The 27,324-nt window shown below is 34.6% G+C and overlaps 1 protein-coding gene and 1 non-coding gene across 4 annotated transcripts in view; one reads left to right on the top strand and one right to left on the bottom strand.

Annotated features, from left to right (window-relative positions):
• The window catches only part of LOC118195605 (protein c-ets-1-A-like), a 406,827-nt gene that overhangs the window by 357,387 nt on the left and 22,116 nt on the right, over positions 1-27,324 (bottom strand). The window lies entirely within an intron of this gene.
• TRNAL-AAG (transfer RNA leucine (anticodon AAG)) lies at positions 21,738-21,819 on the top strand. Its single transcript has one exon. It is a non-coding gene; the product is annotated as a tRNA-Leu (tRNA).

The raw sequence follows: 27,324 nt of genomic DNA, 5'->3' as shown, positions 1-27,324 counted from the left end.
TTGTGTGTTATTTTTAATCATTAAATATTAGTCTTCCCACTTAAACCTTAAAATTCAACTTAGCAGCAATATCACTAAATAATTTAAAAAGAGCATATCTTTAAAATTTCGGATACACAGTCTCGCGCGCTGGGGTTAAAAAGGTTCCCCTACCCCTCAGTACAGTTCTACTATTTCCCGCTTTGAAATCGTTGAGTTTGTTAATCAAAAATTCGTTTAAATGTTTACAAAATATGAAATAGATAATTATTAAATTCCATATTTGGACTTCAGATGCCCATATTCGTGTGGAAGACTACGTTATTACGAATTTGATATCGCTAGGTACAATTCCACCCCACACACACAACTCAAGAAACATGCATACATTCTTCATTCTTTATTTTTTTTTTTTTTTTAAGTAATACTGGGCAAAAGAGCAAATTTGGCGTATATACTTTCAGAGATTTTCCTCCCTCAAGAGGAAAAAGTAATTGGTGATGAAGAAGAGGGACCTAGGTCTGATCGTACTCAAAATTGATAGAACTATTCAAAATCTACGTAAAACTAGGATGCCTTTTCTCCCCCCCCCCCCAATTTTTAAATGGTTGACCGAAATCGAAACCAAGCTGTTTGGTGACTTGATCCTTTATTTTGCGATATTTCTCTATCATTTGGCAGTTTTAACAGACAATTTTGACGTTTTTAGTGGATTTTATCTTTTATTTGGCGACATTTCTTTGGTTTAAAAAATTTTTTTTCTATAATATTTTGATAAAATAACGGATTAATCGGTCACAATAAGCCATGTAGTTTCCATGTTTTCGTACACAAACGGACGGGACTTGGCCACTTTCATAACAGTATCCGAATGAAAACTAACCGCAGTCGCATTAAGCGGTATCTACTATATTCTATAAAGATGAAATAATTTTAAAAATATAAATATTTCTATTTCATTTTTATGACATATACAGAGAGTTCCTAATCCCTGAATCCATTTTCGTTAAAATATCATTATTTCTTACTTTTGTTCAAAGTATTAAGAGCTAGTTGTAGGAAGATGATAGCAGATGAAAAAGGGCTGTTTTTGTCGAGCGTCCAAGAAGATTATCGTATGAAGATATTCGTAACGAATTTGGACGTAGCTTTAGAAAATAGGCAAACACAATAAAGTTGATCGGAATAAGAAAAGTCAAAGGTCATGAGCACTAGATTCGAACAGCGAATCTAGCAATGCTAGTTGGAAGTACTAATCCCTTACACACTTACATTGCAAAAAAATACACAAAAAAAAACAGTAATTCCTTTTATTTATTAATTTTATAGACAATAGCATTCCATAGACCATTGCACCCCAAAATCCTGGCACTACTTTCGGACCCTTATGTCCACTATAAAAACAGGATGCCACAATTAAAGAACTCGAGGCCCCTCTTCTTCGAAACAACATTTAACATTCTGAGATTCAAATGTCTCAGTGTTAAGCGCTGAATATCTAATGTCTAATGCCTATGGACTACTGACTAATTCCACACACTATTGACTGTTTATGGATCAGGGCTGCGGAGTCAGAACCGGCGTTAGGCAGATTTTTGAGGTAAGAGGAGTTGGTTGATTCCGATTCCAGTTTTTGTTGGACAGTTTGAATTTGAAATGAAATTAAAGTGAATTGAAAAAAATAATGAAAAACTGAGTTATTATTTTTATTTATGGACAATATACATTAATAAATATTTTCTATTTTATTGACATATTAATAAATAAATATAAGGGAGAAGGATGGATGTGATATTTGCTATTAGGGATAAAACTGATTCATTTAGTTACAAATCTCACTGGTAAATTTAGGTAAGCAGCAATAGCAAGAATTCCCAAAATTGATGCCATTCTTAGCAAGCGAGCAGGAAAAGAAGCAAATATTGATCAAGCAACGCGATGGAGATATAGATATTTGATGATATAGAGGTTGTTAGAATTAAGAACGTTTTTAGAAGATGTAGATAACTCTAATGCTTCACTAATAGAAAGACTGTGGAATGATCTTTCAGATTTAGAAACTTTTCTTTCTACATCGTATATAGCTACAAAAAAAAGTTGCAATCTGAAGAATTATGAGGAGGTGAGAACGGGAGAATGTGACGTTTGTTGTTCCTGAAATTGAGGATTTATTGCAAAAGGAATCATTTCTTTAATGAAGGAAAGAGAAACTAATTTGCTAGACTAATGAGATCTTGCTGGGTTCACTATGTAGATCCAAAACACCGAATCTTGTTGGATGACGAACAAATTAAGAAGGCGAAGAAAGCCACCTATGAACTTTCAATAAGAACGAAATTATTTTGAGAACACTTGGAGTATTCTAATCAGAACAATCAAACTGCAGACATTGCAACCGGGTCTCTATCATCCTCTTCCAGTAATGAATTAGATTTTGAGACACATTTTTGGATAATATTGAAAAGGCTAAGGCAAAGCGAATGAAAATAAAGAACCAAGAGCCTTTAGATATAAAATTGAAAAAATATAGACAAGATTTCTACACGGCCTTTGAAGAAATAGAGAAATTTTATTGCTCTTGCAAGGCACCTCTTTCAGAACTTATAAAAATCTACCCTGAAAAGTTAAAAGTAGTAGCTTTAACAGTAACAGCTCTTCCTCCTACTCAAGTTAGTGTGGAAAGACTCTTCTCATCTCTGAAGTTTATCAAATCGGATCTGTGGCCCTCCAACAAAGAAAATCTTACCGAGGCTATACTGTTTTTTAGAAATAACTTGTAGGGTTTATATTTATTTTAACTAACATTTATTTTAAGTTTAAACTATCTTTCCTGTCAAGCCTTACTTTCCCCTGGAACTGCCAATGCCAGAGTATGTAAATTTTAGTAGAACGCGCAAGGATTCAAATTATCAGCGGAAGTATTCTGATTTAAATAGAAAGGAAACGAGTTCGAGGTGTGATATTCTTACTTCACGAGCGCGGAGGTAGTTGGCCAGAAACTGAAGAACCCCGCGTTTCGGCCTGTGTGCTTGCCTGGAAGTAGTGTTAATCGTTCAAGTGATCTTCAAGTTTGCTGAATTAGCAGCGGTATTGTAAAACGCGGTGAGTTAGTTACTTTTAGAGAGCCTCGTAGTTAGAGTCTTGTCTTTAGTTTCTTTTCAGGTTATTATTTTTATTTGACCGCCGAGCTGGCGCAGTTTGTGAGCGTCAAGAGCACGCACTTGTAATTTATTACGTTGAAAAAGGGACTTAAACCCTTAACAAGACTCTGTCTTTTATCCAGTTTTCACAGTCACCTCTTGGTTGCGTGCAAGTTGGAGGCGCGCAACGCTACATTGGCGCCCGAACACTTATCGAATTAAAATGGCCGAAAATTGGATGGAAACCGCTGGACAGCACCAAGAAATGACAAGCCAATTGGAAGGATTTGGATACCTGGTCCAGACTTTGAGAGCGTCAATCAAGCCAAACGTCTATTTCGACGGAAAAAATTCGGTGGCGGTATTTCTAGAAGGTCTAGAACACCACTTTCAGCTCTACCCTGTGCCTGAAAGACAAAAAGATGCCATCGCCACATCAGCACTAAGAGGACAGGCCGCGCTATGGTGGAAAAACATAGGAAAATTTCTACTAGGTGAATTTGGAAGCCCGACGTATACATTTGAAAATTTCAAAAAATCGTTAGTAAAGGCCTTCCCCATAGTGAAAGATCGCGCACGGCTGGAAGCCGAACTATATAGTTTCTATCAACGGGATATAGCAGAATTGACGGACTTTATTCTACGAAAAATTAAGCTGACGGATATGCTGTATGGGAAGAAACCCGATGCGGAGATTATTGAAATAATCTTACCAAGATTGTTACCCGCTGTTCAAGACTACTTTGAAATTAGAAACCCAAGCACATTGCAGGAGCTCTTCGAATTGGCGGTGAAGTTTCAAAATCGCAGAATACCGGAAAAAACTAGAGGGGCAACGTATTCTCAAAGTACCCGAAGGAAATCTGCAAATGAAGAAACCAGAAATGGAAATCGCTCTTATGGGGGAAAGAGCTATCAAGCTAACTCATCGAAACTCGAAGGTCAAGACCCAAAAAGAAAATTCAAAAATAAACATCCGCGTACCCAGAAGGCACAGTTTGAAAGGAAAGCTTTAAACGAGTAGAGGGGCCTGTGAAAGGGAGGGTCCAGACCCCGGAAGTTTAAAAAAAACCCTCAAATAGACATTTTAATACGGTCATCGTAAAAAACTCACAGCTACCAATTATACAAGTCCTGGTTGGCGATGTACCAGTAGAAGCCCTCATCGATACAGGAGCAGAAGGAAATTTTATGAGTGAAAATTTCTTCAAAAAGAATTTTTATAGGGTACGATTATTTAAAACCAAAAATACGGAAATTATAGCGGCGCAAGGAAAAACATGTCACTGCATCGGGAAATTATCATTAAACTTACAGGTAAAAGAGGAAAGCCTCAAAGTATTAATTTTTGTAGTGAAAAATCTGCAAAATTCTCTTATTTTAGGTATGGAGTTTTTAAGGGCCGCGAGGGCCAAATTAAATTTTCAAGACAGTTCCGTGGTGTTGGAGATGGACCAGAGGGTGGTGGAACCTGTGGAGACACCGCAAGTGGACCTTAGCCATCTCAATGATCATGAAAGGCAAGCAATACAGCAAGTGGTGAGTAATTTTTCTCATTTGTTTTCAGAAAAACCAGGAAATTGTCAAATAGTCACGCACAAGATTCAATTAAATGCCGAAAAACCTTGTAGGACTAAACCTTATCGGTACGACAAACAAAAAGACGTAATCATCGAAGAACATATTCAGGAGATGTTAAAGAATAAAATAATAACGCCCATAAATAGTGAGTACGCGAGTCCAGTCGTACTATGTAGGAAAAAGAACGAGTTTCCTCCTTCGGATAAAAGGGCTTGGAGGTTTGCTATTGATTACAGAAAACTAAATAGTATTACCAAATTTCCAGTTTACCCTTTGCCGGTTATAGACGAGATCATTAGACAGATCAAATCGACAAGATACATGTGTACTTTGGACTTAACGTCTGGCTACTATCAAATAGCTATGAGACCCGAAGACATACATAAAACCGCGTTTATAACAAAATCGGGCACTTATGCATTTTTACGCATGCCCTTTGGGTTGTGTGGGGCCCCATCAACATTCCAGAGAGCTATGGACATTGTTCTAAAGCCTGTCCTAGGAAAATCAACTTTAATTTATCTAGATGATATAATTCTAACGAGTAGTACGTTGGAACAACACATTAATGATCTAGAACAAGTTTTTAAATTATTAAAAGAGGCCGGTCTTACAATTAACTCTCGGTCTCAAATATCTCGGTTATAAACTTTCGCAAAAGGGTATAGAAACGCAAGATTCAAAAATAAAAGCTATCAAGAATTTCCCACCGCCCAACACCGCCAAGAAACTTTCTTCTTTCCTTGGGTTATGTTCTTACTATCGGTTATTCATAAAAGATTTCGCTAATATTGTTGAACCCTGTTAGTAATTAAAAGAAAGAAAAGTAAATTCACGGGGACAGCGGAAGCAAATACAGCATTCGAAAGATTAAAAGAAGCGCTCATCAATGCCCCTGTTTTAAAATTCCCGGAGGGAGACGAAAACCTGGAAATTGCAGCAGATGCGTCAGACTATGCGGTGGGTGCGGTTCTTATGCAAAATAACCATCCTCTGGCATTTTTTAGTAAAACGTTGAATCAGACACAAAGGAATTATACAGCTACAGAAAGAGAAACATTAGCCGTATTAATGGCTGTACACAAATTTCGAGTTTATTTCGGCAAAGCGCCAGTAACAGTCTTTTCGGATCATGCGGCTGTTGGTAGATTTTACTCGGGGAAAAACCTAACGCCCAGGTTAATAAGATGGGCTTTAAAACTCCAAGAATATAATATCCGAATAAAATATAAACTGGGTAAGGAAAACAATGTAGCTGACGCACTTTCTCGTATAAAACTGGACGACGAAGGAAATGAACTTAAATGCGCTGTGTTGACTTAAAAAATTTTAGATTCTAGAGATACGATTATTACTGAACTGAAAGCTGATCCTGAATTTGGAAATATCTATGCATATTTGAAAGACCCCGAAAGCTTTGAGCACACAGATATCGATGCGATAAGAAATAGAGCAGAAAACTATGAAATAATAGATAATTTATTATTTTATAGGAAAACAACAAACGAAAATCTTGAGTACAAACCAGTCATCCCAGCCTCGCTTCGATTAAGCATTTTGAAGGAATTACACGACGCGAAAACAGCGGGCCATTTAGGGGTCAGAAAGACTTTAAAAAGGGTACGCGAGGCGGTATATTTCCCGCAATTATAAAAAATAGTAACGGCATATGTCAGGTCCTGCAATCAATGTCAGTTAATAAATGATATTAATTACAGCCCGGCCGGGTACTTAAATAGCATTCGCGCTACATTTCCGAATGAAATTTTAGGCATAGATCTTCTTGGTCCCTTCCCCCAGAGCGAGTTAAATAAAAATCGTTTTCTTTTAGTTATAGTAGATAATTTTTCAAAATGGACAGAAATTTTTCCACTTAAACGCGCGTCAGCCAAAACAGTCGCAGATAAATTCTTACACAGATACATTTTAAAATACGGTGCACCGATAAAAGTCATTAGCGATAACGGAAAACAATTCATTAGTCAAATATTTGAAAACATATGCAATGGATTTGGCATACGCCATATCAAAATGGATCCGTATAGACCACAGGCAAACATAGCAGAAAGAGTGAATAAAAACATAGTAAAAATAATTCGCAGCTACGTGAGCACACATCACAAGCGCTGGGATGGCTACATAAATGAATTAGCTTATGCTTTAAGAACAGCAAATCACGATACTACGGGAAAAACCCCAGCAGAATTATTTTTAGGCAGAAAGTTAATTACGCCTTTAGATAAATTATTCTTTGTGCAACAAAGAGAGCAGGAGTTTAAACAAAAAGATGTGCAAAAGCTGATTGATCAGGCGCTTAAAAGCTCGGATACGGCAAGAAATAGGCAGAAAGTATATTATGATAGAAAACGCCGTGAAGCAGATTTTAACGTTGGGGATAAAGTATTGAAGCGGAAATTTTCTTTATCAAGTGCCCCAGACAATTTTAGGGCAAAGCTAGCTCCAAAATTAGAAGGTCCCTATGTAATTCAGGAAATCAAAGGAGTAGTATTATATCTTAAGAACGAGAGAGGGGAAATCTGTAAAGCAAGTCCCGACCAGGTGAAAAAATACTATAATCCAAATGATTTTGAAATCCTAAAAAGTTTCTTGCAGGACTCAAGTCTAAACGAAGTAGAAGGTCCAGAAATAACAACAACTATTCCACCACCCAAGAAGCAGAGAACTGAAGAGAGACCTAGCCCTTCTACAACCCGGACGTCGGTATCAAAAAGAAAAAATAACTTTCAAACTCCAGCGTTTAAGAAAAACAAGAATACAGATGCACCGCGTAAAGAAACCGTGGTAAAGAGCAAAACACCACCTACAACGGATCGCAGGAGAAATTATACATCAAGGAGAACGCGCACACGGCCACAGAGTCAGGTGCCAGCAAGGCCGCCGTTCCGGAAACTGAAACGGCAACAGGAGCAACAAAAATATCAGGAACAGAAGAAATTCAAGAAGGACTCCAGACCGGTATAGTATATTAAAGAACCTTGCTCCAGACCGGAGGACGTCAAGACCAGCCGTCCCAGGGAAAAACGGAAATGCCAACAACCAGACGATTACTCCGCCAAGAGGCCAGCATGTAGAGGACGCAAAAGAAAAACTAATGTGGACGACACTCGGAGGTCAGTAAGGAGAAGATTGACGTCCATGAAACCTCTAACTTGGGACCAATATTGCCAAAAAAGAATGACGGAGTTTCAAGCATCGAAAACTCAAAGATAAGTTAAAACCTTCTATAATTTTTTTTTTCTCTCTCTTTTGTTCCGAAATGTTATGTATAAGTACGAAGTTCTATGTTTTGACGAAAGTCAATATGTCTCGGTTGAGACTTAGTTTTGTTTTACTTTATTTAGCTAAGGCAAAAGTATTATTTTCTTTAAGTATAAAAGCTAAGAACAAGCATTTTCTGTTGGTCGAAAGACTAATTCTGTTATGTTAAAGCCTAAATTTGGCCGAAGATAAAAATAACTTCGTATTCTTGTATTAATAAGAATTTTAGTTTCAGTGCCGCCAGCTTGGCGAAGAATGAGTAAAGTAAAAATTTATTTTCTCTTATTCATTGTATGGTAAATTGTAAAAATTATATGTATTAAAATTTTGTAAATGTACGTAAATACTTGAATGTTATGTAAAAGTAGAATTTAGTCTAGAAGCATAAAATTTTAGATGCTAAAAGTAAATGCTCAAAAGCAATGAAGTCAAAATTTAAGTATTAAATTGTAGATAAAATCATGCTTTAGAGCGAAAGCCTGCATGTCTAAAGATGAATGAGGGGGAAGTTAGAATGAATGTGTTTTGTAGGGTTCTCCACCTACACTTGAATTTCTAAGAATGTTAAAGTAGCTCATCGAGTTGTAGAATGTCGAGTAAGGTGTGTCTATTTGGTCGTTGAATTCTAAAAAATCATGGTGGTTAGGGGAAGTGTTGTAAGACTAACACGAATATTCCCGTTTGACACCACACATGGTGGAGAGCCAGGGTAAAGTTAAATTAATGCTTGAAAAATTGAATGAATGTGAATTAAGCAGTAACTAAGGAAAACGAATCGTTTAAAAACAAAAATTTATTTAGTGTCAAGAAAGTGTGAATTATAATGTATTTAGAAAGATACTGATACTTATTCCTTCCAGATGCTGGAAGGAAAAGAACAAGATTGATTGATGAAGTCCAGGAAAAGTTGCTGTAAGAAGAGAGATTTATATAAGTATCGACAGAAATTTAGTATACATTTTGTTACATAAGATTTTTTTTGTGTAAACGAGGCTCTTGAGAGTTAGTTCAGAATTATAGAAACTTACAACAGGTCGTTTGTAGGACCTGCTTCCAAGTTTTCCAAATTCTGGCAGCGGCAAATGTAGGGTTTATATTTATTTTAACTAACATTTATTTTAAGTTTAAACTATCTTTCCTGTCAAGCCTTACTTTTCCCTGGAACTGCCAATGCCAGAGTATGTAAATTTTAGTAGAACGCGCAAGGATTCAAATTATCAGCGGAAGTATTCTGATTTAAATAGAAAGGAAACGAGTTCGAGGTGTGATATTCTTACTTCACGAGCGCGGAGGTAGTTGGCCAGAAATTGAAGAACCCCGCGTTTCGGCCTGTGTGCTTGCCTGGAAGTAGTGTTAATCGTTCAAGTGATCTTCAAGTTTGCTGAATTAGCAGCGGTATTGTAAAACGCGGTGAGTTAGTTACTTTTAGAAAGCCTCGTAGTTAGAGTCTTGTCTTTAGTTTCTTTTCAGGTTATTATTTTTATTTGACCGCCGAGCTGGCGCAGTTTGTGAGCGTCAAGAGCACGCACTTGTAATTTAATTACGTTGAATAAAAAGGGACTTAAACCCTTAACAAGACTCTGTCTTTTATCCAGTTTTCACAGTCACCTCTTGGTTGCGTGCAAGTTGGAGGCGCGCAACGCTACAAACTAATGCCGGTTTCTCCATTTTATAATAAATGCTAATTAATATGAATAATTTGCTATGCCATCATTTTTTTTCTATAGCATCTATTGCTTAAGCCTTAACCAATGTGTATATGTTTACATACTATATATATGTATATGAGGCAGTCAGAGTCTTTCAAGTTCCAGGAGTCGGAGTCGGTCATTTTTCCTACCGACTCTATAGCCCTGATACTGATTACGCTATATAGCTAAGGACTATATTAAATTACTAATTAAATTATAAAATTAATCTTCTACAATAAAAAAAGAATACAAAATAAAATCTGATTTTTTTAAAAAATTTGTAGTAGAAATAATTATTTGTCCTATAAAACATAAAATTACAAAACCAGGGCCCAGAATTAAATTTACTTACAAATTTGGAAAACTCTTGCAGCGGCGCTGGATAATTAGCCATTTTTGTTAATCGGAAAGGAAAAACAGAAATCGGGAACAGAAAAACAGGCGTGGAAAGTTTCATTTGGCACATAAATTCTTAGCTCGCTATTAATGGATGCTAATTTGGGAAGAAAATTTTGAAAAGGAATGTCTGTGATTGTCTGCTGATAAAGAAAAATTAACTGTTAGGTAAAGGTGCAGAACTGGCGATGAAAGTTGTCTGTAAGAGTCACGAGGCAGAGAATATGGAGTTAAACAAATATTTTAAAATAATTATTTATTTATGGTTAAAAGTCAAAGACAAAAAAGTAAAAGTGCAGTAAAAATTCTTCACTTAACATTGGCAGCTATTGAGATTTTTGAAACGAAAATGGCCTAAAGTTACTAAAAGTAAATCTGCCAGAAATATATAATTAATAAAATTTTAAAAACTAAACATAAAATATGCAAATCTCCAATACTAATAAACATTTCCTATCTTACCCTCATCACGGTTGGGATAATGTGATAGTTACTTTCATCATTCAGCTTAGAGATTAAATTTGATAGCTAAACACCAGCTTTTTTTAAGCAAAAAAGATAATAAATTTAGTAGGAATTTTCATATCCATAAGAATTCGTGAAAGTAAAATTAGCTGATCTTTTAAATAATCTATTACCGTACAAATATTTTTTATCCTAGTAATTTGATTAATAATTGTGTTACCAATTACTTTTCTGGATACATTGGTATGCCAATTAATAATTAATTTAATAACTGTATATTTAAAAACTCTTCTTTTATCAAATAGTTTAATTTTACTGTAGATGATGATTTGTTGACATACTGATGACATAATTAGAAATCCCAAACTGTCTGGACCAACGCCAGATGTTTGGTATTCCTTCAGCGACTGAACATTATCATCTTCTTTGGCTGCAACCGAGTAAAAGATCTAAAGGAAATTAAATGAAAGGTCTGCTAAATTAAAATCTGCACTGTTGAACGCTGATTAACTTGCAGCCATAATCGGCAGATTTTTAACGTCTCTCTCGAAAATAAGTGAACAATACTGTCTTCAAAGGGGAAAAAATACACCTTCCTAATTCATTAGGCTTATATTATATTTAAGGAGAAGTAGATGGCAACAGCTCGTGTTAACAATCCCATGATAACGGAAATCATCTCTTTTCCCCGATCCAGTGACTTCAGGGAAGAAACAGCGCCACGGGTTAGAATTTCTGCCAGAAGATGGAAACAAGCGTTTTTCACTGGGGTGGTCCCCTCAGTTCGCTGTTCGCCTACTGTGATGACAGTTGTCACGATGCCGCCCCCTGAAGGTGTGTTGACAATCAGCAGGGTAGCGTAATAGTAATTCTAGTTCCGAATTCTAGGGCTTCTGTGTTCCACTTCCATTTCCTGGTGATTTTAATCGAAAAGCAAAGAAGTATTTGAACTCGTCCCGTTATTTCTCCTCCTTTTTAGTTCAAACCAGTAATTCGCCCAGAAGGACTATCAATTTCGTTTTGGCATTTTGCGTCGATTCACGATAAACATTGTTTCACTTTTCAAACTGTTGCCACAAAATATTACAGCCCTGATTATATTTGAAGAATTTAAATAATGAATAATCTGCATGAATGTATGTATGTTTTTCGCATTTTGACAAAACAACGGTAACTAGAGCCATCAAAATCTGAATAACGTAATCTTCTGTAGAATATGAGCATGTGGAAGTCCGTAATTTGAATTTGAAATTGGTTTTATTATGGATTTCCTATTTTGTAACACGTCAACGAAAAAAACATTTTTGTCTCCAGCGCGCTAGATTTTGTATCGGAAATTCTAAACATAAGCTCATTTTAAAATTCTTTTGCGATATTGCTGTTGAACTGAATTTTATGGTATGAGTGCGAAGCACGTAATATTTAATAAATAAAGGTAACACACAAAACGTTAAAAAAAGCCCCTTTGGACGTTATTTAAAATCTGAAACCTTTCAGAATTTAAAAAAAAAAAAAAAAAAAAAAAAAAAAAAGGGGGGGGGGGAGAATAGCGACTGCAAAGACCTCTCGAAAATATCTCAGTTTACTTTACCTCCCTTCTAATACTATTTATTTGTTAGAGTGGATTCACATGTAAAGTAACTTCTGATTAAACAAACTACGTATTTTGGAATAAATATGGAGATAATGAATAATACTTGATGAATGATATATGGCGATAACATTTGGAAACAACAGTTTGAAAAGTGAATAGGATGCACAAGTGATATGGACAAAAAGTGAATTTCGAGGCAATAACACCCTTGGAGTTAATTATTAAAATACATAAATATATAATGGATAAACTCATTAATGTACCACATTGTAACGAAAATCAACACCAAAATCAAAACTAAGCCGAGAATACCCGTCAACGGTTGTTCTGCACTCTTAATATACGTATATAAACTTAATAATAATTAGACACAGTGTACTATTAGAATATCTGTTTATACTTTCAATATTAACAGAAAAAGAAATAAATTTTATCTTCTTGGATTCTGCACATGCCTCTTGACGAATAACAATTTTATTAACACTTGACATCAGCAGCTTCACAGTTTCCTTGAATTAAAGCAGGGATTCTCTACTAGGATATTATTAAATAAACAATATATATATATATATATATATATATGTATATGATTCAATTAATACCAACATTAAATTCATAGAACGCTTATATCACTACGCAAACACTGATCAGAAACGTGCATGGCAACGCCGAAAACTGATGCCATCCGCAAAAATGGATTCATGAAACAAAAGTCTCGTGTTCACACAACAAAGTTATTCATAAAACAAAGTCTCGTGGATATTTCCCGAAGTTTATTGATGGCATTATGTGACACACATATTCATACAAATCTTTAGACAATGTATCATGATAAACTTAATAATGTAAAAAAAAATTGATGTGTACACCACATGACTTCCTTGTACGGAATATTAAATTATACGCATTTTTTTCTTGAATTTCATTTAAACTGATTGGATTGGATTAAATCTACTTCGTCGACAGCGCATAAACCACAATAGAATAAATGCACTCTTTAAAATTCACTATATTTGTTTACTATAGCGACACTCTGAATGCACAAAATTTATATCATTTGAAGAATTATCGTTGCCACATGCTCTATTTAAATACTATAATAAAGCTAAAACGATGTATGAAATAAATTAAGCAAACAAAACAGAAAAGAAACAGTTTTTCACAGACGATTTAGTATTTCTCATTCAATTAATGCAGTTCTCACTTCGCGACAAGACAAAAATACATAAAATCTCAAAATATCTGCATTAAAAATGTAAACAAATATGTCCGCCATGTTATTTAAAACTTAACCGCACTTAAACAGCTTTTAAATTGTTGATAATTGTACAAATATTGCTTCCAGAATTACGAAAGGCATAAAAACCTTAACCGGAAGATAAAAACAACATAATTCAATCATTTTTAAAGCAAAAAATGTACAATTTACAAACACATAAGAGTAAAGAAACTAAGATCACTGAGCCGGGTAACAGAGTGGATATAACTTTTGGTGCGTCCGATTGCAACCAAAATACGAGGTGCACATCTACATGTTATAGCAATCCAATATACAAAATTTCAACGTTCTTGAGGCTACTCGTTTATGCGAGATACGTACTTACGTACATACGTTCGTACAGACGCCACGAAAAATTCTCTTCAGAATTAATTTTAAAGCAGTTTTATAATTTTTTTGGAGCAAAAGAGTCTTTTACTCTGTCCTTACGTACAGATATCACGCTAAAGCATCGTTAAATTGCATTCGATAGCGGTCAAAATGGATATTTTCGTTGAAATATGTTGCCTGAAACTTTTCGCGATTACAATATTTCCTTTTTACTTCGTACAAGGAAGTAAAAAGTGACAGCTCTGTATCTCCCGTTCTACTGGGCGGACTGACGAAATTCAAATTGCGCTTTTCATGTCTCGAAAGTGCGGCTTAGGATATATATTGGATTTATATATAGCATTGCTCTAACATAGGTATTTTGACACAAAATGGGACTGTTTCTGAAATAACATACCAATTTTTTTTTCCATATTTCGATTCTACGACCCAAATTATGCCTAAATATTAAATTTTGTAAAATTTAGTGCGAAATTTACAAGGATATTCCAAACTTTATCTTGGCGCATTTTTTTCAGTTTTCGCCAAGAATAATTCACTCGGTGAACTTCTTAATTTACAGCAACCTATTTTTCTTTCCCTTTTTGCATTGCATACGAGCTAATAAAAAGTCATCCTTCATAATTTCAAATGATTATAACAATGTGCTTTTACCACATTTGGCGTTATAATCGCTTATAAAAATTATGCCAAATGTCAAATGTCAATTTATGTATATCTTAGAAAATTTTGATGGAAAAACTCTAAATTTTTCGCAGGTGTGCCTAGAAATACATCCACTTTAAGATGATGTTAAAAATTTTATAGGTTAAAATTCAAAAGTTTTTTCGAAAAATTTAAAAAAAAATTATTTGAAAGTACAAATTTAAAAAATAAATCATAAAAAATGGGCGAATTTAATTCGGAATGACCTAAATTTTGAAATGGGAAAGAAAGAATCAAATAAGTTTGAAAAAAAAAAAGAGAGAGATTAAAAAATATATACCAAATTCAATTAACACTGAGGAGCTAAAATTTTGAGAGCTAATTGTTTAAAAACTAATTTTGTGATATTTACAAAACTCAACAGTTTGGCATCATTTGAGTCGTAGAACCGAAATGTGGAAAAAAATTGGCATGTTATTTCAGAAAAAGTCCGAATTTTGTATCAAAATATCTCTATTATAACAATGCTATATATAAAATGTAATAAATATCTTAAGTAGCGCTTTCAAGACATGAAAAAGACAAGTTGAATTTCCTCAATCGGCCCAGTAGTACGGGAAACATAGATTTTTTTTTTTTTTCGCAGTTTACCATATTGAAGCCAACGGTACACTTTTTGACTACTTCATTATAGCTTCTAGGAATATACTTATGATATTTATATAATGATGTAAAACAAACGCTAATGTTTTAACATTAAAACATTTGCATTGGAAATTGCATTTGCATTGATTAAAACATTAACCTTGGTTGAATCTTTCTGTACACAGTTCTACGAATGTCCACAAATTCTACATAGTTCCATAAATGTCAACAATGTTCTACAAATGTTTGCAATAGATGAAGATGGCTTATATAAAATTTTGCTGAAAATCACTAGGAGTAGGAAATTAATTTTTGACAATTTAAGTTTCATTAATTCTATAAATTTCATTTACAGTAGGATCCGCTTAATGTGATTGTTGTTAAAGTTATTATTCGGACACTGTTATCGGATTGCCATAGTCCCACCCACTTGTATACGAAAAGATACAAAATACATCGTCGCCCAATAACAGATGAAATCGCCATATGAGATCGAAACAGAATAAACAGATTGCCATATGACAAAGATTTTGCCAAGCAGCCTGATTTTGATTTAAGGCAAGCGTGTATTAAGGAGCCATTTTCCAAGTTTCAGAAAGATCGACTGAACTAATTAATATTAGACCAGTTGACTGGAATAATTTCACGAAACGGAATTCTAGGTGATGTTGCTTCCGCGCCAAAATCACCCTTTATTTGTTTTCAGCTTTACATTTATGTATGAATAATATGCTTTTCAGAAAATGCTATTTTTTATGGTGTTTAGTCAATCATACACTCTAACAAAACGCGTAATAATATGAAGGATAAAGTTAAAACGCTATGACCAACTACAGTGGAACCACGAGATACGAGTTTAATTTGTTCCAGCACTGAGCTCGTGCTGGAACAAATTTCTCGTATCTAGAAACAAACTGCTCCATTGAAAATAATGGAAATCCAGTTAATCCGTTCCACATTCCCCGAAAATATCAACATATAAATCAATTTTCCTAATAAATAACACTGGTAAATAATACTTGGTGTGTTTTTCGGAGAAGGTCCAAGTACAAATTCTTAGCCTTAGCGCAGATAGCCTCCCCACAACGAATCGCCTTTTAACTGCTTTTCGTTAATCCACACCAATAACATCTTCTAGGAGTTTGGGATGGTGCTTGGAGGTAACGGTAATTCCTTTGACCACATCAAGTTTCTTAATTTCTTCCTTCTTCTTCAGAATGGTGCAGATCGTCGATGTCGAACGGCCGTAAGTCCTCGCCATGTCTGTCACTCTTACACGACGCTTAAGTTTATCTACTATTCCTTTCTTATTTTCAACGGCCATGGCTGATTCCTTATTTTTATTTGCAGCACTAGCTATCGGAGCCAACAATCTTCTTGGGAGGCATCTGGAAAAGAATATTTTCACGTTAAATGTAATAACCAATTAACTCACAAGCGCACAAACTCGTAGGTCAAAGAACACTGAGTGATCTGAAGAAGGGATTCCTCGAAACGAGCCGGACCGAGAAACCCGCCACGCATACCAACAACACTCGTTACTCCAGTCAATGCTCGTATTTAGAGACGAATTTTTCGCTCATGCTTTCTTCGTATCTCGAATTTTTCGTGTATAGAGGTGCTCGTATCTCGAGGTTCCACTGTATCAAAAAGGAGTCAACGGAATGCTGTTCCTAAGGCAAATATTCTCTACGTCTCTTTCGCAAGATTTTGAAGACTACTGAATATATTATTTTTACGTCACAGTAAAACTGAAACGAACACTTGAAACAGAGGCCCGGCGGAAAAGATCATAACTGACAACTGATGATTTGGCTTACAAATATTCTTGAAAAGGATGTGGCAGTCAACGGCCCACTGAAGCGGCAGAAAGCTGAATAATTAACCGCAAAAGTGGGGAAAGATGATTTTGTAGCAATAAATGGCTGGTTTAGTCTAGGAAAAGAAAGAAAAATCATTGCTCACAAACGTATTCATGGCGAAGAAAAAGTTGCTGTCAAATATGCATCTACTATCAAGTAATTTCTAGAAGGAGTACGAATATGAACGATTCAAAAATGAATTTTTTTCGTAATAATTGCAGACATGTTGTAGAGACATTAGGTATTTTCGAAGCAGGCAAGATGAAAAGTGAGCAAAGCCTTCCCCGGGAATCGAACCGCAGACCTCTGGAATACGCGCCCAGCGTGCAGACCACTACACCACGAAGGCACGCGAAAAAGGCGGGAGAAATACCTCATATACTCCCCCTTTTAAAAGGCGACTGGGGTTTTTAGGGGACCCAATCGCCAAATTCTGGGTGGGGAGAATCATCATCCACCAACCTTTTTTTTAGTTCGGGCGCCACTTGTAGAGTCATTAGGTTTATTTCGGAAGCAGGAGAGATAAAAAATACGCAACGCCTTCGTCGGAAATCGAACTGCGGACCTCTGGAATACGCGCCCAGCGTCAGACCACCACATCGCAAAGGCATGCCAAGAAGGCGGGAGAAATACCTTATGTTTCTAGTTATATTTATATATAATTAGTTAAATTCCAATGAGATTCTGAACGATAATACTCTCATCGCTTAATGTTCTCATTAAATATTATCAAAATGGTCTTGGACAAAAGTGAGGAGATTACGCGGCGCCTACTGTGTTGCTGAAAAGTACTTAAATTACAGATTAATAACCGGGGGTTCGGTGACTATCAGAAGACAGGAAGATGTGGCGAAAAACAGGGAGTCGCCTGTTAAAACTGGAAGAGTCGGTAGTTATTAAAAGTAGGAAAATTAGTTTAATTTCACAGAAATAATTTCCCTGATTAAAATCGTTTTACCTAAATGCCGAATACATCTCAATTTAAACATCTCCTATTCGTAATACTCTCGAAAATCGCTTTTGTCCCTTTTATTTCATGTCCTGACGAGGATGTCTCGCAGAAGCACCGAAGAATACAACCGTTCATTTTCGTCATATTATAATGTTTTATTTTTAAAAGGGAAAAAAATGGTAATCAGATTATTTGTAAAATTTTTGCTGCATATGGACAAAGCGCTTTTTCTCATGAATGAGTTTAAAGGTGGATTTAGAAGCACGGAAATCTCGCATCGACAATAACACTCAATCTAGACGATCATCTTCTATAAACAAGAGCTTATTAAAAGAAGCTATCACTAAAAATACACGTTATGCAGTTCAGGAATTATTAGAGAGACTAAATATTCCAAAAAGTGCATTACATTATCATTTGAAAAGGAATGGGTATGTAATCTGTTACGATATATGGGTACCTCATACTTTAACAGAGCAGAATCTGCTTGCTCGAATTTCGGCACGTGATTGCAGGAACGAATTGAAACGAAACTTTGCTGAAGCAAAATATAAAAACTTTTCTTTTGAAACGGCTCATTGCTGGTGTTAAGAAGTTGATAATATAAAATAACATAACGTCACTAGAAACAGATCACGGGGTAAGCTAAAAGTACCTCCTTTAGTAACAAAATGGGTCTGCATTCCCAATATGAGAAAATACTGTTCCCAAACGGCCGTTTTAAAAGCAGAAATTGAAGCAAAGCGCCTTAAGCTGACCAGTCCAGTGAAGTCTGCATCCCCCAAAATTAATGCTTTGTGTGTGGCGGAATATAAAAGAATTATATTTTACGAATTTTTGCTGTAAATTAGTCCATATATTAGAGAAAATACTGTTCACAAACGGCTGTTTTAAAAGCAGAAATTGAAGCAAAGGGCCCCAAGCTGAGCAGTCCAATGAAGTAATCTCTTCCCTCATGGTAATGCTCGGCACAAATGTCAGTAAATTCAGACCAAAACGTATTGAGTTTGGTGAGATGTTTTATATCCTTCTCTCTAGTCACTAGACTTTGTCCCCTCAGATTTTTCATCTCTTCAGGTCACTTAAAATTCTCTGAGTGCCCTGGAGTTCACTGCCTTGGAGACTGCCAAACAGCACGTCGATAACTTCTTTACGAATAAACCTAATGATTAAAAAAATTTTTTTTTTCCAGCTGCCAAAGAGATGGCAAAATGTCATAGAACAAAATACAGCTTATGCGATTCAGTAATTCCCCTTCCCCCCACACACACTGTTTCATTTGTATTTATCGACAATAATCCGCAAGACTTTCCGGATGACACAAATGAGTTGGTGTTTCATTAGTCTTACATTTTTTTTTAAATTTTTTTTTCCAAATCATTTTAACTGCTTAACTATAATTAAATAAATGTTAATTATATATTTGTGTTGACATTTTGTATGATGATCATTCAAATAAGGAGGGCAGAGAGATTTCCGCCCAGGGTGTCGATAGCTGTAGGTGTCACTTCTATAAGCCAACCAAACTTTCGAAATAAAAACTTTCGTGTACATATGGCTACATATATAGCTGGCGCAGCCCATAAAGAGACCATGGGGAGATGTGAAGTGTGCCAGGAGGGTCGGGCTGCGCCCCACATCACAGCTTATATGGTCCATATATAGCTTATAGGGACATATACAGCTTGTATGATATAAGGTTTTACGATTTTTTTGGACGACTCTTACTATAATTTCAATATCAGCAAAGCACTGGAGCGGCGCTTCGATCTCTTCTCCCTTTTGTTAAGGCGAAACCAACAACGCTTGAAAAACCAACTTTCCTCTCGTAATCCCGAAATCGCTGTCATTTGCAACTTCAGATTCCCGCTGGCCTGAACCCACGACGTCAACCAAACATAGAAAAGAAATCTTCTTTCACACACATTAAAACCATTCGCGCTTCACACACTAATGGTTCGTGTACCGCGGACTTGCACGTGCAGGCCCGGTGACGTCAGGGCCTCTCTCCGACCTCCGCATTGGCCGGCGGAGGGCACTCGCAGCTGTCTGCGCTCTCCTTAATTGTTCTCTTCCTTATTACGCTTTAATAGAATCACGTTAGAACAACTCCGAACTGTCCGCGACTGAAGAGATCGTTTGGAGGGTCGAGGAACAAATAGACCAGCCCGAGCCGCCACCCGGCCCCCAACGGTTCTTTTTTTTTCCCACCCAGATAACGGACCAAGTGGGTGAATTAAGGGGAAAAGTAAATCAGTGATGATCACATGAGCTGTAATTACTGGTCGAAAACAGATGGATGCGGATTACGTATCCATGTTAAGTCATCAGTCTTGTACCACTTACTATACATCGAAGGACATCAAAGGAAAAGGATCGTTTTTGCAATTAAGAAACAGGTTTCCAGCATTAGGGATTGCGTTTATTTGTAAACCTACTGCGCCACTTGCTGTAATTGACATCTAATGTATACAGCTGACTTCGGTTAGATTCCCGTTTGGCTCATACGAGGCTTCTTCTATCCAATCAACATTTGCGCCTTAGGAATAATTAATATTTTTTTACGCGTAAAGTAGAAAAAAATTAGGCTTTAGTGATTCTGAATATTAGTCTGAAGTTACTTTACCTACGAAAAATATAACATTAATCATAACTATCAAAATCACGGAATATATCTTTCCATTCTTACATTTATTCTTGATCAAAGAAAATTTCAATCAACTCTAGATAAGCTAGGGACAATCATGCTTAGTTTGAATTAGCCAGGAACAAGCGCGCTTAGTTCAATTAATCATGCCATAAAAAAGATAGAAAAGAGAAATAATCTGTATTACAATTAACAGAAAAATATTAGTAACAATTAACCTGTATCTGCATGCAATTTAACAGTTTTAAGTAACTTGTTGTAGTTCATTTGGTTTTACGCAAACTGAATTAGTGTTCAAAACAAAGAGAATGTACTGTAAATATGCATCATTAGAAGTGACAACATTCATTAAGTTATAAATGACATTTAAATGCAAACATTTACAAGAGAACTTGAACAAAGTCAGTGAGTTAAAATTTCATTGAAAAATTCGGTTGGAACTTTTTTTGGGGGGCAGCGTTCATCTAACAGCAGTATTACCTACTATTGTTGTATGCTACTATTGTTTACAGCGGTATTGCCTACTATAGTTATACCTACTATTACTACTATTGTTACTGATATCCTTGCGTATTTTTCCTTTTCTTTTCATATTTTTCCTTTCCTTTTCATATTTTTCGAAGACAGTTTTGTTTTATGCTAGTGGTATATATATATATTTTTTTCCCTGTTCTCCTGTAATAAACAACTCATCTTAGACATCGTTCAGTTAAACATCAAGCCAGCTAATCGAGAGTTGATAATACTTTTGATTATTCGGTAATTTTTTAAGACCAAGTACTGAAAGATTATCTGTCGTAGGAATGCTACTTTAATGTAACAGGCAAGTAGCTGAGCGGTTTCCTGGGCCCTCAGCACCCCCACTCCCCATAGTTGATGTATCCCAAAAAATAAAGAAATTTAAATAAGTTCTGATGCGTAAAAAACAATCCTCTCCCCCAAAGTTTTACCATTAGTAGAGCTTCATGATTCTTGGGGGGGGGGGGGGGAGTCCCAAAACTTTTTCTAAGACAAAATGTTGGGATTACGATATACGCGGGGAAATTCATGGCAGCAATGGAATCAGACACGAACTACCAGAAGTTGGTGGTTTTATCAACTCAGCTTACAACTTGCTTTATAACAAACACCTTCAAACCTTCACCTGCTTTTTCTGTTCTACTCCCAAGGCAATCAAATATAAAGCATAATGACCTGATAAGATAAGGAAATGTAAAAGGCAATTGATTTAGTATGATTCATGTTTTGTAACGGTAGCGTGGCCGAGCGGTCTAAGACGCTGGTCTAAGGTAGCAGTCTCTTCGGAGGCGTGGGTTCGAGTCCCACCGCTGCCAAACTTGATTAGTTTTTAGCTTGCCCAGAAGACTATTAATTTCGTTTTGGCATTTTGCGTTGGCTCACTGTAAATATCGGTTCATTTTCCAGTTTGTTGCCGCCAAATATTAGAGCCCTGTATTATATTAAAAGAAATTAAATAATGAAGAATATGCATAAATATATGTTTGTTTCTCGCATTGTGATAAAACAACGGTACCTAGAACCACCGAATTTTAAATGACGTACATTTTCACCCGAATATGGGCATCTGGAAGCCCAAATGTGGAATTTGTTTTATTATCGATTTCCTATTTTGTAAAACATTAACGAATTTTTGATTAACAAACCCGTCGATTTCAAAGCGAGGAATGGCAACTCTGTAAAAAAAAAAAAAAAAAAAAAAAAAAAAAAAAAAAACATATCCCCAGCGGCGATGCGAGACTGTGTATCGCAAAATTCTAAAGATAGGCTCATTTTAAAATTATTTTGCAATATTGCTTGTGAATTGAATTTTCTTTCAGATTTTTTTCTTTTTCCACCCTTTCCTTTTCTCCCTCCTAATAAAATACTTTCACAATCGAAAATGCATTTTCCCCCCTTTAGTATTGAGATTTTCTAATTATCCTGAAAGAAGAAATCTTATAAAGCATTGGAATATTGGGAATTAAGTGAATTTCCCGAGGCGCCCATGATCAGCCTCGTCGCTAAAGATTTAAGAACCTTTACGCAATCTGGTGACTGGTTCGCCAAGACAGAAGCCACCATAAGGATCCCGGCAAGTAGATAGAATATGAGAGCTATGTGGCGCTGTGGCGCTGGGGCTGCGTGGCGCTCACAGAGGAGAGGGAATTTACCGAGGAGTACGTCATCAACTACGAACGTGCAACATCCTGTTCGTGACGTCATCACGCATTATCACCTCGAATTATTTTGCTATTGTTACGTCAGCCACATGTTTCATCTCGTTTGTGTTGTAATCCGGTTTCATGTCCGCGCTTATCCATTGACGTAGAACTCGCCGCTGCTCTGATGTCATACTTAATTCGCAACCTGATTGCAGCATACAGACACATGTTAGAATTTCTAGAACATTCTATTTAGTTCAGCAATCACCGCTAGAGGGCAGTAGTCTTACCCATAGTGCATTCTGATTAGTACTCGTGGATCTTGACGAAATTATTAACCATTATTTTTAATTGATTATACTATTTGACTTAATATAGCAGTATTTAATGAAAAACGTTCATGTATTTATATGTAAATTTCATGTATTTGGCCATCTATGGCATGCGAAACGTGGACGATAACACAAAGCCGTGCTTTTATCTCCTGAATCCTATTATTTGATTATTATTTGATCGTATATATCCTCTTTGTTCATCTGACTTAGCGGAAACCAACATGAGGCTGATGGATTGCACATAGGCAATTCTGTTCCAACTTGCTCAGACATTTGTACATCCTCGATAATGAATGAATTCATAATTTTAAATTTATTTTGTTTCTACTTTAGGTTAAGATATTTTAAATTTCTCATTTCTTTATCTTACAAACATAATTTACGTAATTTTCTTTTCTTCTCGCCGTTAAATTAAATGTACCAATTTTCACACCATATTTTTTATATACGAACATAAGATTTTCTTTTTTCCCCCCCATTTTTAAGTTTTACATTCTTTCCCCCCCCCCGCGTTTAACTTACAAAAGTAATAGATTTTATAAAAGTAATACGTTTTCACAATTTTAATTTTTTTTTTCTTTCTCTTTTTATTTTACAAAAGTTTTTTTTTCCCCTTTAGTTTAATCTTTCCTTTCCATGTTTTACATTTTTCACTTTATTTGTTTTACAAAAGCTGTACTTATTTTCATGCGATTTTTTATTTATTTTTTACGAACTCGGTCTTTTTTCCTATATTTTACTTCAAGAAGTAATTTTTAATTTTTCTTTTATATAAAAATATTTTTTTTAATTCTTTGAAGAATTTTCTTCTCTCATTTCTTTTTTCTTTCTTTTACTTTCCTCTTAAGGTTTTTCTTTAAATAAGATGTTACACCTCCATTTCGTGAAGCGTAAAGTTACATATATATTTCTCTGTCTATGAAATTTAAGCTGGAACTTACACGCACATAATTTCCCTCTAGAGGCTTTCATGGATAATATTTTCTGTACAGTTAAACCAATAAGTACGATGTTCCTTCCATATAGATTACTTAGCATATTATATTTCTTATTACATTTTTACGCTACTAAAGATATACAAAACTTTCTCTTCTAATGTATTACACCATACTACTAACACTTAATAATTGATACTCCGAACTTTCTCTTCCAACGTATTATACTAACTTTTTGAAACACTATACAAAAACGTCGAGGATTCTCTTTTACACATCTCATTTTTGTTCAAAGGATTCACGAAATGTGTCAAACAAATGTAAATTTTTAACTTTCTATTTTCCATTTAGACATTTTGCCTTACATTTAACCTTTATCATGTTTTTAAAACATATCCCTGTTAATATTTCTGATTCTTTTTTTCCTAAAAATAAATACAGACTTATACGGATTTTTTAAAGATCTAGTGACTTTGAATTAAACCTTCTAATTCAGAAAATATAAATTTTTACAACATAAAATCTACTTGAACTAATATATGGACATCTCTAGCCAGTTTAGTTCAAATACATACGAAACAATATGAAATTTCTTATTATTGTCTACCCCAGTTTAATACGTACCAACAGAATTTCATTTTCTATTATTTTACATTTCAGACATTTACATGAATATATTCAGAACACTCCTTTTAATTGAGCAGGAGGTTTCAGATATATTATTAACACAGATTGACTCTTTGAAATATTTTACAAAAATATCTTGGATTTTCTTGTATACATTATATTTAAATCACCGAACATACGTTAAATTTTGGTTTCTAACACGGGAAAACTTCACCCGGATTCTTAATGTGATCCCACCATTTACCGCAGACCTTCATAAACACTGCTATATTTGAACTTAACACAGACATAATTTTTAACAAGCTACAGAATTTTTAACTACAGAGAAGAATATCCACATTGTAATGTAATATTTTAAATTCACTATAGAGCGATATTTGTGTAAAACAGCTAAAAAGAAAGGATGTCTGGACATGGAATTAATGTTAAGTCACGGAAGTGAAACTTTGTCATCTTTCTCCCTACTTAGAATATAAAAATTTCTCAGCTAGGAATATATATATACTTTTTTCAAATAGTGTGATCATTATTTTTACAAGTCTCAAAGCTTTTTAATATATTCCTTCTAACTTAAGATATGCATTTCAAATTGACAAACACTGAACTCTTACAGCTTTTTGAGAATGACTTTTAAGTTATGATACATAGCAAATAAAATCCTACATAACAGGGAATATTAACATGAATTTCCAAATAATAATACAATGTATCTCCAATATATTCAATTTAACTGAAGATAAACATTTCAAACTGACATTAATTTACTTAGAGTTCTTACAGCTCTTTGAGTACAACCGATATTTAATTTTTCACGGATATGAGAAACATTTTGCATAAATACCATACAAAACAATTAATATTGACAGGAACTCCACATTATGGTCCAACATTGGTAACTTAAATGAACCTTTAACACATTTTAGTATGAATTAATTTTAAAAAGAAAAATTCAAATGCAAGTATTCAAACAGAAATGCTTCACAAATTTACATATTAAGCAAACATTCAAGAGAATACCTATATATCTAGAGATATTATTTACACTAGCTGGTAATGTAATTTAATAGAACAGTCGCACACGTATAGGAGAGGTATGCAATATCCATGAAAAATAACTTCCTACCAAGCCAAAGAGCAATAGTGAAATATAACATATAAGAATAGGGGAAAAAAAATGTCTGAGTATGGGAAAACATGAACAAGAAATGAATATTTTTTCTGAAACTGTCCCGTTTGGGATAAGTCAGGAGTAAGAACCTTAACCAGTTTAAGGAATAGGGCCTGAAAAATAATGAAGTAAATCTTATTTTTTGTTTATAATGCATTTATTTATACTAAGATATTCTGTTTGAAGACTATATTCTACACTTAGAAGGAATTTAATAAATCAGAATGATTTCGTTTTCTGAAGATTCAGGTTCAGAAATATTACAACTCAAAAGAAAAAGGTTAGAGAGAGAATAAAGTATACCGTAACCAATAAAAAGTTTTTTTCTTCCTAAAAAAATTAAAAGTGAAATTTTTTCCATCAAAAAAAATCTAAATGAATTTTTTTCGACTTTTCAAAATCAAAGTGGAGATTTTTCTCTCTAAAAAAATTAAAGTGAAACTTTTTCGACCTAAAAAAATCTAAATCAATTTTTTTCGAGTTTTCAAAATCAAAGTGTAAATTTTTCCCCTTACATTTTGAATTTAACATGGGTTTTCCCATAGAAGAAATGACAGTGGAGTGTTTTCGTCTTAAAATATTAAAGTGAAAATTTTTCCAATATATTTTTCTGCTTTTCATGCCATTACATTTCCAATGAAATTTGATTCAATGCCAGATAGTTAAATGTTTGTTATTTTTTTTCACATCCTAATGCATTTCGCGTCTCACATATGCTCATTACAACAAAGTTATCTTCCCGAAATACTGTACATTTCATTCCGGAAAGTATCTTCATTTTGAATCCTCTATTCCTGCATTCCAAGTAAATTTTGTGCATAAAGTTTTCAGTTTCGATGGAAGTTATTTGCGGATGACTATGATGTTATCGTGTTTCCATAAACCTTTTGAAAACTTTGAGTATTAACAATTTTTAATGTTACGGCCACAGCAAATCATTAAATTTTCAAATATTTTCTTATTTATCTTTTACATTGCCATGTAAAGATTTGGGAATAAATTTTTATTAAATAGATATATTGTTTGATTTAATAACGTTTTGCACGTTTGGAAGATTTAACTTCAATAACACTACCACGCTGAATCAGAAAATTAAGAAAAGAAATGGAACTTTTTATCTTAGTATACTATGGGAATAGAGACTGTTAACCCAGCTCATAAAGAATATTTTCTCGAAGTTACCAAGAATCACTGACTTGCGCTATCATAGATTTTTCTCATGAAGTCTATTTCTTTCTTAAAAGAAGTTTATGTACTAATTTCATTAGAAACATGTCTAAGAAAATATCTGACATTGATGAGAAATATCAGCACCTTGATTTAAATTACTAGGAAACTAAGAATCATTGTTTTGTAAATATGTTTCTGTTTGACTCAAAAGTTTCTTCTTTATCATATTCTAAATGAACAACTAACCGTACATAGGTAATATATTGTATTGATGAACCAGTGTTATATTTTAACTTATTGTAATTACATATTAAGTGACTATGAGAAGAAAGTCATGTTTTCCCCTAAATGCTCATTTTTCAAGTAGAATTTTACTATAACACACATGTGTTTATTGCACTTTTTGATAAAATCTCAAAGGCTTAAATGAGTGTTTCATTAC

This window comes from Stegodyphus dumicola, chromosome 3 (assembly GCF_044657685.1).
Source record: "Stegodyphus dumicola isolate Sdum_Otavi_A_Nest chromosome 3, ASM4465768v1".
Taxonomy (NCBI): domain Eukaryota; kingdom Metazoa; phylum Arthropoda; class Arachnida; order Araneae; family Eresidae; genus Stegodyphus; species Stegodyphus dumicola.
Note: the sequence above shows the minus strand (reverse complement) of the source record. Positions and strands in the feature narration are given on the sequence as shown.